At 37.7% G+C, this 13,548-nt stretch overlaps 1 protein-coding gene across 3 annotated transcripts in view; it reads right to left on the bottom strand.

Moving 5' to 3' along the window:
• The window catches only part of RGL1 (ral guanine nucleotide dissociation stimulator like 1), a 303,693-nt gene that overhangs the window by 289,583 nt on the left and 562 nt on the right, over positions 1–13,548 (bottom strand). The window lies entirely within an intron of this gene.

Raw genomic sequence — 13,548 nt, 5'->3', positions numbered from 1 at the left:
TTAAGGTAGCTAGAAATACAATGATCTGGAGAAGGCACCAGGGTGAGAGTGAAGGGAGGGACATATTATCTTGGTGACTCTACCAAGGTCCAGGGTTTGGGGTCTTAGCTATGTACGCTCAATTACCTAGTGAGCATACATAGCTAAGACCCCAAACCCTCCTACCTACAAGGAGAATGGATTTACTCATTGGAAGCAGGTTTGGATTAATGAAGCTCTTGAAATTGACACATAAAGACAAAAAACTAATGTATTGATTTCTAGTAAGACTTATAACTGGAGAGGCAAGAAGATATTCAAGTCGTCCAGGTTACCTGGGGTATAGTTTAAGCTCCATGAAAGAACAGAAAAAGTAACCCTTTACAACCTAACTTGGGTACCTGCTTCTCATCATGAAAGTGTGTCCTTATGCTTAGATGCCTAACAGGTCCTAAAAACATTTCTTCAAAATAAGAAAATAGTTGTAGCCCCAACTTGCTGTAACACCCTTGTTAAAAAAGTCCTAACTGCATGCATATGGCATAATCGCAAAACCTACAACCCTCCAAAAAGCAAACCGTGCCTACTCAAATCCCTCTGTGGAATAGTAATGCTATAAACTGGTACGATTATAATAAATGTACAAATAGGAAACTGGAGATACACAGACTAGCCCCCAGAGAAAATAATTATTACGGCCCAGCTACTTGGGTGCAAAATGCATCATGGGAATAACGCATTCCCATCTATATGATAAACCACATCATGAGGCTGCAGGTGGTTCTAAAAATCATAACCAATGAAGCATCCACAGCTTTAAATTTGCTAGCCATAGTAGCCGCAAAGGTAAAAAATGCCATTTGCCAGAACAGACTAGCGTTAAATTATCTTTCAGCCCGAAAAGGAGAAGTATGTAAGAAGTTTAACTTATCAAACTGCTGTCTAGAAATTAATAATAACAAACAGCAGTCATAAAAATTCCCTCCAGAATGCGTATACTACCTCATGTTCCAGTACCAACCTGGAAAGGGTAGTCACCAGACTCCCTCTTTGGAAAATGGTTTCTATAGTTTAGAGGTTCTAAAACCCTAATAGCGGGAGTAGTAATCATATTAGGAAAATGCCTAATACTTCCTTGCCTCTTACCCCTCTCTTAACTGGGAGTATTCTGTCAACTATACAAGCTGTAGTAGCCAAGCAAATCACCAGCCGATTAACGGCATTAACTAAGTACCAGCCTGTACCTCAAGAGAAAACAGAACTACCTCAAAATAACACGTATAACAGTGGTGCTTTCTATGGGCTTACGTAAGGATGTTCATCTAGCTAAACCCAACTGTTAGCAAATGTCTGGATAAAAAAAGCTGAAACAAAGCCAGTATTATGTTAAGAGCCCAGAAAGCCTTACTATTACCACCTTTCCCAAGCAGGCAACTCAACAGGAAAAACAACTTAAAAATGTGTAATAGGTCTGCTCCCAGACCCACCATGCTCTGCCGGTCAGCCCCCGACAGCCTTCCAACCTTCAAACTGTCACCCTGGTTGGCCCCAGGTAGATGGCTGGTTAGCCAAAGACTGATAAGATTCCTCAGAGGAGGGATAACCTAAGACAGCCACAGTCACGAAGGGGCCATCAGGTGCTAAAAGTTCATTTTGTGCCTCTCATAGCAGAAAAGAAACTCTCAACCTGGTGCTAAAAAATTCAACTTGGTGCTATACGCTTACCATAAGCTAACACACCAACCTGCTGTCCACCAAAACTACAAAGGCATTCCTCCCAAAAGAGTTCTCTTAAAAAGCTCTACAATACAACTAACCCTCCCACCCTGACATTCAGCTACGAAGTCATAAATATGCTTAAGTAAATCTAGTAAATAAGCTAAGAGAAACACCAATCAAATTAAATCAAAAAAGAAAAAAGAAGGAAAAAGTAGATGAAAACGAATCAAAAATGGCAAACCTCTAAAGGTAACAGTAACTTAAATGATTAAAGTAGTGGTGTTGCTTTCTATTAAAGTGTTATTTATAAAAAGCAACAAAGGGGGGAATGAAGAAGGGAATTAAATAATAGCAGTAATAGTAAAAATGAAAGCTCATAATTTGTAGTTACTATATAAAAAAGCAAATTTTGCTGTGTTGTGTGTTATAAAACCTAACCCCCAGCTCTGCTTAAAACTAACTAACTCCCTGTAAAACCTACCTTATCTATTCTCTCCACATTCTCAGCAAAGTTCCCAGGCATCTCAAGACTCCTGTTTTTCTTGCTGACCAGCTACAAGGTCACAGGGTAAGAGAACACCCAAGGAATGTACAATGCGTTTCTGAAAATGCTATTTTTCAAATGTAACATACATCACAAGACATGCTACAAATTAATTTACTGTTCTTTGCTCTGGCTTCTGTAAACCTGTTAGCCGCTAGGACATCCTGGATGTATATAAAGTACCCCATTTTCTTTCCCATTTGCTCAGCCTTGGGATGCTAATCCACTGAGCCAGCGGCCCCTTTAACACAATCCTCCTGTTTCACCCAGTGGTCTCTCTGGTCTCCTGAATATTCTGCAACAATATAGCCTCTCCATGTAGATAAACTACATGGTAAGCCAAATTATCATGACGTTGCTTTGTGGATTACAGGAGTCCATTATTTGACTCAAAAGTTTAGTGCTATCAGACTCTGCTTTTATAGTGGTGACTGACATCTGCTGGCTTAGAATGAAATGGTGGGTGGGGTATGTACAAGGGCATCTCGTCCCTGGACAGTATTTAGAAGGGTCCAGACAGCAAGAGACAACACAAACCTCTCTGACCAACTCCTGTCATAGCATCAATTTTCTATGTGACTAAAAATCCATTTTCTATGTTTCATCAAGCTATAATCCAATCTATATAATACTAAATAGACTAGAATTCATCAAGCTATAATTTAATCTTGCTGATCTGAGAGCAAATCCTGTTTCTTTACACTGCCATCACATCTTTTTTTTTTTTTTTTGAGACGGAGTTTCGCTCTTGTTACCCAGGCTGGAGTTCAATGGTGCGATCTTGGCTCACTGCTACCTCCGCCTCCTGGGTTCAGGCAATTCTCCTGCCTCAGCCTCCTGAGTAGCTGGGATTACAGGCACACGCCACCATGCCCAGCTAATTTTTTGTATTTTTAGTAGAGACGGGGTTTCACCATGTTGACCAGGATGGTCTGGATCTCTTGACCTTGTGATCCACCCGCCTCGGCCTCCCAAAGTGCTGGGATTACAGGCGTGAGCCACCGCGCCCGGCCCACTGCCATCACATCTTTTTGATTCATAGTATATTCAATCCAAAAAGCTTAACGCACAGAATGGAATCTTACTCTTCTTACTGGTTTTTAAGGAAAGCCACATAAATAAATTAAAAAATTAAAAATAATAATAAAATAGATTTGTAAAGGAAAGCCACATCATAACCTATACTAATTTAAAATAATATTATTCAGCCAGGCATGGTAGCTCCTGCCTGTAATCTTATCACTTTGGTAGGCTCAGGCAGGAGGAATGCTTCAGCCCAGGAGGTGGAGGCTGCAGTGAGTTATGATCACACGACTACACTCCAGCCTAGGCAACATAGCAAGACCCTTTCTCTAAAAAATAATAATATTATTATTACTAGCTGGGTGTGGTGGCTCATGCCTGTAATCCCAGCACTTTGGGAGGCTGAGGCAAACAGATCACAAGGTCAAGAGATCAAGACCATCCTGGGCAACATGGTGAAACCCTGTCTCTACTAAAAATACAAAACAAATAGCCAGGAGTGGTGGTGCACTCTTGTAGTCTCAGCTGCTCGGGAGGCTGAAACAGAAGAATCACTTGAACCGAGAGGCGGAGGCTGCAGTGAGCCAAGACTGTGCCATTGCACTCCAGCCTGGTGACAGAGCAAGACTTCATCTCAAAAAAAAAAAAAAAAAAAAAAAAAAAAACACAATTATTATTACTAGCACTGAGTGAGAGCTATATGTCAAGTATTTGTCTAAGCACTTACATATATCAATTCGTTTAATCCTCCCAGTAATCCTATGAGGTAGATATTATCACAATACCCGCTTTACAAATAAGGAGGTGAGGCGTAGTGGCTCATGCCTGTAATCCCAGCTCTTAGGGAGGCAGAGGCGGGAGGATAGCTTGAGCCCAGGATTTTGAGACTTGCCTGGGCAATAGAGCAAGACCCTGTTCTCCACAAAAAAAGGGGAAAAAAAAGACAAATAATAATAATAAGTGTATAAATGAGGAAATTGTGGTACAGATAATTTAAGTAACTGCCCAAAGAGTAAATAAAGTTGAACCCAAGAGGTCGAGCTCCAGAATCCATGTTCTTAATCATTGTGAGTTAATGCTTCTCTAAATAATAACAATTCAGATTCACTACAAAGCCTGGAAAAAAAATCCATACTTATTTAGGACCTGTCCTGTAGCTTTTCTGTAATGCTACTCAAACCACAGTACCAATGGTCATCCTCTAAACTATAGAAGCCAGGCAGGCTGAGTGGGCTAGGGCAGAAAACTTTAGTAAGGTATAGATCCCAGAACTTTGGCCCTCCCAACTCCCCTGTTGCCCAGGACCTCATACCAAACATAAATCCCAGGATTACCTTTTCTTATATGTCACTGACTTTCAAGGATGTACTGAATCTGGGACCCGAGGCAATGGAACATTGCTTTATTGCATCGTTTAGTTAAAATTAAGTGTAAACGATTCCTCAAAAAATTAAAAATAGAATTAACATATCATTAGGCAATTCCACCTCTGGGTATTAGAAACAAGCTCTTCAATGGAACAGAGCAGAGGCCTCAGAAATCACACCACGCATCTACAAACATCTGATCTTTGACAAACCTGACAAAAAGAAGCAATAGGGAAAGGATTCCCTATTTAATATATGGTGTAGAAAAACTGGCTAGCCATATGCAGAAAGCTGAAACTGGATCCCTTCCTTGCACCTTATACAAAGTTAACTCAAGATTGGTTAAAGATTTAAATGTAAGACCTGACACCATAAAAACCCTAGAAGAAAACCTAGGCAAAACCATTCAGAAGATAGACATGGGCAAGGACTTCATGATTAAAACACCAAAAGCAATGGCAACAAAAGCCAAAACAGACTTATGAGATCTAATTAAACTGAAGAGCTTCTGCATAACAAAAGAAACTATCACCAGAATGAACAGACAACCAACAGAATGGGAGAAAATTTTTGCAGTCTACCCATCTGACAAAGGACTAATATCCAGAATCTACAAAGCACTTAAACAAATTTACAAGAAAAAAACAAACAACCCCATCAAAAAGTGGGCAAAGGACACAAACAGACACTTCTCAAAAGGAGACATTTATGTTGCCAACAAACATGAAAAAAAGCTCATCACCACTGGTCATTAGAGGAATACAAATCAGAACCACAATGAGATACCACCTAACACCAGTTAGAATGGCGATCATTAAGTCAAGAGGCAACAGATGCTGGAGAGGATGTGGAGAAATAGGAATGCTTTTACACTGTTGGTGGGAGTGTAAATTAGTTCAACCACCTGTGGAAGACAGTGTAGCGATTCCTCAAGGAGCTAGAACTAGAAATACCATTGGACCCAGCAACGTCATTACTGGGTATATACCCATAGGATTATAAATCATTCTATTATAAAGACAGAGGCACATGTGTGTATATTTCGGCACTGTTCACAATAGCAAAAACTTGGAACCAACCCAAATGCCAATCGATGATAGACTGGATAAAGAAAATGTGGTATATATACACCATGGAATACTATGTAGTCATAAAAAAGAATGAGTTCATGTCCTTTTCAGGGACGTGGATGAAGCTGGAAACCATCATTCTCAGCAAACTAACACAGGAACAGAAAACCAAACACCGCATGTTCTCATTCATAAGTGGGAGTTGAACAATGAGAACACATGGACACAGGGAAGAGAACATCACACACCAGGGCCTATTGCGGGGTAGGGGCCTAGGGATGACAGTAGTAGGAGAAATACCTAATGTAGATGACGGGGTGATGAATGCAGCAAACCATCATGGCACGTGTATAACTATGTAACAAACCTGCATGTTCTGCACATGTACCCCAGAACTTAAAGTATAATTTAAAAAGAAAAGGTCTTGGCCAGGCATGGTGGTTCATGCCTGTAATCCCAGCACTTTGGGAGGCTGAGGTGGGAGGATTGTTTGAGCCTAGGAGTTCAAGACAAGCCTGGGTAACATAGCAAGATCCTGAATCTATTTTTTAAAGTAAAGTAATTTTTTTTAATAAAACAGGACCTCAAAGAAATATTTGTACACCCATGTTTATAGCAGCATTATTCACAATAGCTGAAAGGTAGAACCAAACCAAGTGTCCACTGACAGATGAATGGATACCCGCAATGTGGTATATACATACAATGGAATATTACTGAGCTATAATAAGGAAGGAAATCCATTCACATGCCACAACATGGAACCTTGAGGTTATTATGCTGAGGTAAATAAACCAGTCAAAAATAGACAAACATCACATGATTCCACTTACATGAGGTACCTAGAGTAGTCAAATCCATAGAAAGCAAAATAGTGGTTGCCAGGGAACATGGGCTTATCGTTTAATGGGTACAGAGTTAGTTTTGTAAGATGGAAAGAGATCTGGAGATGGATGTTGGTAATAGTTGTACTACAATGTGCTTAGCACCACTTATTTGTAGACTTAAAAATGGTTAGACTTTTGTTATCTATTTTTTTTTTTTTTTGAGACGGAGTTTCGCTCTTGTCACCCAGGCTGGAGTGCGATGGCGCAATCTCCGCTCACTGCAACCTCCGCCTCCTGGGTTCAGGCAATTCTCCTGCCTCAGCCTCCTGAGTAGCTGGGATTACAGGCACGCACCACCAGGTCCAACTAATTTTTTGTATTTTTAGTAGAGACAGGGTTTCACCATGTTGACCAGGATGGTCTGGATCTCTTGACCTCGTGATCCACCCGCCTCGGCCTCCCAAAGTGCTGGGGTTACAGGCGTGAGCCACCACACCCAGCCTGTTATCTATTTTACCATAATCCTTTTAAAAAATGGAACTACTAGTTGACACCTACTGATCTCTAAATACAAAAAAAGTGACATCTTTTCTTTTAGACTAAATAATAGGAATCAGGCTCCATGTCTAGTCTCAAAATACAGAGATGAAGTGTGAAAAGCTCACAGAAATATCTCAAAAATATAGCCTTTAAAAAATCATTACAATAACAAGGTTATTTTAGGTTCACAACTTATATTTAATTACAAGCTATTATATGGTTTTATTTAGACCTTTGATACTTGTTGATATATTTATTTTTTAGAAAAAAGTATTATAATTTGGAATAATGAGAAAAATACTAAAAGCAGAGAATGGTGATTAAATGCACAAACCTCAGAATCTGACAGACCTAGTTCCCATATCATTCTGCCACCTGCTAACTGAATCTCATTGGCCATATTACATAACCTCACTGAGCTTTAGTTTACCCATTCATAAAACAGGAACACTAATTCCTAGGCCATAGAGCTACTCTGAGGATTAAATAATGCAAGTAAAGAGTTTATTTACCAAGTGTCTGACACATAATAAACTTATTAAGTGCTATTATTAATAAAATATGAACAGGATAAGGATAAACAGCAGGAAATGATAGGAGTTGCAGGATCTTTCAAATTTTATGAAAACTCTGAGTCTTAGATAGTTGCCTTATTTTCTTTAAAAAGTAAAGGTATGTTACTAGAATCTGTGATAATCAGGTTGGGGAAGAAAAAGTTTATTTCAGTATTTTGCCTAAAGAGTTAATACTGGTAATGAGATAATAAAAACGTCCATCACCATGGAAGATATTAAAATAATTATAAGAAAATATTTCATTAAAAAAAAAGAAAGAAAATATTTCATGCAACTTGCCAATAAGTTGGCAATCTAGATGAGATACATGATTTTCTAGAAACACATAAATTCTAAAATTGATTCAAGAAGAGAAAGAAAATCAAAGAAATCAATAACTATAGAAGATAAAAATGATCAAAGATCTACCTCTAGAAATATCCGCAAGCCCACGTAGTTTTGCAGCCTGTAACTGCAGGGTCTATAACTTTCAAAGACCAAATAGGATGGTAATTTTTCATCATTTAAACTATTCCAGAGCATGGAAAAAAAGGTGAAAACCTAAATTCATCTACAAAGTTAGGCTAACGCTAATATCAAAACTGGATAAAGATAGCACAGAGAAATAAAACTATGGACCAATCTTCATCAAAAACAGAAATTCTGGTCAGGCAGGGTGGGATGGCTCATGCCTGTAATCTCATCACTTGGGAGACCAAGGTGGGAGAACCGCTTGAGGCCAGGAGTTGGAGACCAGCCTGGGCAACATACGGAGACAGTGCATCTATTAAAAAAAAAAAAAAAAAATGTTAAAGTCAAGGTGCGATGGCTCACGTGTATAATCCTAGCATTGTGAGAGGCTGAGGCTGGCAGATAGCTTGTGTTCAGGAGTTCAAGATCAGCCTGGGCAACATGGCAAAACCCCATCTCTACAAAAAAATACAAAAATTAGCCAGGGGTAGTGGAGTGCACCTGTGGTCTCAGCTACCTGGTAGGCTGAGGTAGGAGGATGGCTTGAGCCTGGGAGGTTGAGGCTGCAGTGAGCGAAGATCACACCACTGGCAGCCTGGGCACCCGAGTGAGATCCTGCAACAAAAATTTTTTTTTAATTCTGAAACCATATAAACAAAACATAAACTAATGAAATCTAGCAAGTAATTAAAATAGAAATATTTTATAACGAAATAGCGTTTATTCTAGAAATGTGGGAATGTTTCAGTGCAGAAAAATTTATGAATATATTCACTATACTCATAAATTCAAAGATCAAAAACTATATGATTTTTATCATTAGATTCCAAAAAAAGGCATTTGATAATTTTAGCAGTCATTTCTAAAAGTCATAAAACAAAAGGAAATATGTCAACTGGTGAAATACCAAAGACATTTCCACTGAAATAGGAACAAAGCAGAAGAGCCTATCACCCAATTTTTCAATACTCTTTTCAAGATTCTAGCAAGCACAATAAGTGATATAAATATTGAAAAGAAGATGTAAGTTATCATTACCTCAAATATTATAATTATACACTGTGATAAGAGATGTAACCTTAAAACAACTGTGAGCATTAATAAAAGATTAAGATAGAATACAGGATTATATGTTTTGAAATCCATAGCTTTCCTTTCATATCATCATAAGGCATTAAAAAATCAAATGGAAAAAAGTCTCATTCACAATATTTTAAAAATAAGACTTACTCTTTGGCACTAAATCTTTTTTTTTTTTTTTTTTGAGGCAAGAGTACAGATTTGCAATTTTTTTAAATATTTGAGGTACTAATATATAAATAAAGGTTTGTGAAAGTCACAGATACCAGGATGAAATCACCTTTTGTCACACACAAAACTGAGCCAGGAGAGCATGAAGGAGTAGGCTTCATGATTACATGGCAAAGATAAAAGACATTTTAGAAAGTCCTGTCTTGGTTGGGTGCAGCACTTTGGGAGGCTGAGGAGGGCAGATCACAAGATCAGGAGTTCAAGACCAGCCTGGCCAACATGGTGAAACCACGTCTCTACTAAAAATATAAAAATTAGCTGGGCATGGTGGCACACACCTATAACCCCTGCTACTTGGGAAGCTGAGGCAGGAGAATCACTTGAACTTGGGAGGCAGAGGTTGCAGTGAGCCAAGATCAAGCCACTGCACTCCAGCCTAGGTGACAACATAAGACTCCATCTCAAAATTAAAAAAAAAAAAAAAAAACTTTCTAAAAAAAGAAATTCTGTAGGACTGCAGCAATTCAGATAAAATGTTCTCAAAATAACACCTGCCCAGTAACGGCATCTCCTCCTCTAAAATGACACCAAGTCTGACTTTGAATATCCAAAACCAATGTCTGTTTCCAAGCAGCTTATGTGAATTCCTTTTGCCAATAAAGTTTCCCTTTATCCTCCCTTCTTCAGATGCATCTGTAGCTTGCCATAGCTGTGCATCTCAGGTTATAATCCTCTTTTCTAATTCCCAAATAAATTCAACACATTTGCAGATTTTTTTCTCTGTTTTTTTTTTTTTTTTTTTTTTTTTTTGCCTTTCAGGTTTTTGGTTGACAAGTTTCAGTAGAGAGCTCACCATATCTACTCCACTTTAATGTGTAATCACAAAATTATGTAAAGAAAAAACTTGAAACAAAGGTTGGTGTTTTGAAGGTTTCAACACAGAACCAGTTGATGTAGGTATTCTTAGGAACATTAAATCATAAAATAATCTATGGACAAGATGCTAAAAATCTATGGACAAGATGCTAAAAATCTTTTTATATTTCAGTAATTATATTGCCAAAGAACCCTGGTATTAAACCATCCTTACCAGAATTGAAATTCTTATTTATATTTATAATATGCTTTACATAGTTGATTAACATTGATTTTGCACTTTTATTTTAAATAATAAAAATAGCTGGCCGTGGTGGCTCACGCCTATAATGCCGGCACTTTGGGAGGCTGAGTTGGGTGGATCACCTGAGGGCAGGAGTTCAAGACCAGCCTGACCAACATGGTGAAACCTCATCTCTATTAAAAATACAAAAATTAGCTTGGTGTGGTGGCATGCACCTGTAATCCCAGCTACTCAGGAGGCTGAGGTGGGAAAATCACTTGAACCTGGGAGGTGGAGGTTGCAGTGAGCTGAGATCACGCCCTTGTACTCCAGGCCGGGCAACAGAGTAAGACTCTGTCTCAAAAAAAAAAAAAAGAAAAAGAAAAAAGAAAGAAAATAAATAAAAAAGTCACGTTTCAGGATTCAATGTCTTTTCCTTTTTTTTTTTTTTTTTTTTTGAGACAAAGTCTCGCTCTGCTGCTCAAGCTGGAGTGCAATGGCACAATCTCAATTCACTGCCACCTCCGCCTCCCAAGTTCAAGTGATTCTCCCACCTTAACCTCCCGAGTAACTGGGACTACCATCCCCAGCTAATTTTTTGTATTTATAGTAGAGACTGTGTTTCCCCATGTTGGCCAGGATGGTCTTGAACTCCTGATCTCAAGTGATCTGCCCATCTTGGCTTCCCAAAGTGCTGGGATTACAGGCGTGAGCCAGGATTTTGTTGTTTGAGTAGCGACAAATTCGGGGAAGAGAACATGTTAGAATCCTTGGTTTGAAATATCGGAAAAAGAAAGACCTATTATAGAATAGCCTTATTAAAGTCTCTTCTAACTGGAAAGATCCTTGGCAGTTTGCATCATCACAGAAAATAAGGAGCTACATATACAGCATTAACCTTGAGAAAATTCAGATTCAGTCCTGCTTCAGTATTGAACTAAACCAGGTTATCTGCACCACAAGTAAAATGTCTTAAAACCTTATACATCTTTTATATCAGGGTAAGCACCCATTTGAAAAATTAAAATATGGAAAATAATATCACCTAAGATGAATTATCATGATTAACATTAAAAATTTAGAATTTGCAAGGAAGTGGAAATAATGAGTTTTCTAATTAAAAGATAATTAAGGACAGGTTTCTCCACATACACACAAAAATTTCCCTAAAGCTTTATAAAGATTTAACTAACTAATGAGGTAGAGAAGTAATTTATGTGCCCATTAAAAAATACTCAATCTCTGAATGTTAGTCCAAAATTAACTTGTCAGGTCATTAAATCATTGGCTAGAAACGTGTTGAGTACCTATTATGTACTTGGCACTTAGAACATTGTGAGACAATAAAAAATACTGCATTAGAAAATGACATTTTTCACATCTTATACGTAATATTTGGCTGGCAATTAATTACATTTAACACATTCAGCATATAGTGCAAAATTCTGAACAATCGATTCCCTTGAGCAATCGATTGTTCAAATTCCTTTTGCTATTCCCTTAAGTTTATTTCTATTCTGGGATTCTTTTGTAGTTCTCAAATAAGAAAACAAAGAATTCTAAATCAGACAATACAAAAGAATAGAAATGTAAGAGATGTATTAGCTATTGAATCCTTGTTTCCACTTGCTCTCAATAGTGCCTCTAATGTTCGATTTTCTCTTCAAAGAAAAATCTAGATTTAAAAAGAAGAAAAAGTACAATCACCTTTACATCTAGTTAGCTAAGACTGAAACTGAAAAAAATTGTAAAATAAATCTTTATTCTATGTTATATAATGCCATTCACCATATAATGATTTTATACTTTGGTATATGGCTTTTTAAAATAAATATTACCAACAGGTAAAATTTTTTCCTTTCCTGTCTTAAGACAGTCCTAAGAGAATTTTTACCAATGTGTCTGTTCATAACTTGAATGTTAATTTAAAGCAATGTTACTTCTATCACCTAAATGTTATACTTACAAAAGAGTGATTTAACTGGGAACAGAAAAATGACACATTGCTTCTTCCCAAGAAAAAGGGATGCATTCCATTCTTGAGGTCTCTCTCCCACTCTCTCTCTATTTATATATAATATACTGCATAGATAAATATACACACACGTACGTATGTATTTTTTCAAACTTAGAGAAGACTGAACATATGTATTTATATGTATATATCCAACAAATGTTTAATTTTAAAATCTCTCTTCCTCTTCTGATTTATTATTCTCGGTATGGTTCTCAAACTGTACAGTCTTTCACATTTCATTCATTCATCAAGCATGTATTGAGTCCCTTCTGCATGCTTAGCTTTATGTCAGATAGAAGGAAAATACAAAAGAAAAACTGTCTCTGCCCTTCAGAATCTTTCTAGAAGATAAAGCACCACATATCATTGAGCAATTTATAAGACTACTGCCAAAACCAATGGTACAAGTAACATGCCTTTGACATTTATGTAGAATTTTAGAGCTTGGAAACCCTTCCATGATATTTAATCCTAAGAACGATCTTGTGAAGTACACATTATTAGCTCCATTTCAGTGATGAGGAATCTGAGACAGAATTTTAAGTGACATGCCTCATTCAAATATTATGAGTGGAAGAGTCAAGACTTCAGCCTGAGTTTTCTGATTCTAAGCCCAGTGTTCGACACAGCACAGGAAACCAAAGATTGAGGTACACAACAGGGCAACAGCCAGTCTTCTGCTCAAGGTCCAACTAAACTGGACCCACACCTGAGCAGTGTCCAGCCAATGTCCAAATTAATTTTATCCTGCAAATATTTGTTCTTCAGTGTAATACACACAGCACAACTACCATTTCCTTCGTCTTAGTAGTACCTTTATCTCCTACATTCCAGAAATGGGGATGTCAAATAATTTTTTAAAAATCTGGCCTAGATGGAATCATATCAATCTTAAATCATAATATAAATCTCAAAGGTCTGTTTTCCACTAATCCTACACATTTTTCCCCAGCACTAGAGAGCCTAACTTACCCTCACCCTCTTCGAGCATTCTTGCTCCAAACAACCACCTATTTTAAGATGCCAATGACCCTTTCCCAAATTCTACAAATTCACCCCAGTTTTGTAGAACCCGACCCCAGCGCCT

Source organism: Callithrix jacchus, chromosome 18, assembly GCF_049354715.1.
Source record: "Callithrix jacchus isolate 240 chromosome 18, calJac240_pri, whole genome shotgun sequence".
NCBI lineage: Eukaryota > Metazoa > Chordata > Mammalia > Primates > Cebidae > Callithrix > Callithrix jacchus.
This window is presented reverse-complemented; position numbering and strand designations above follow the sequence as displayed.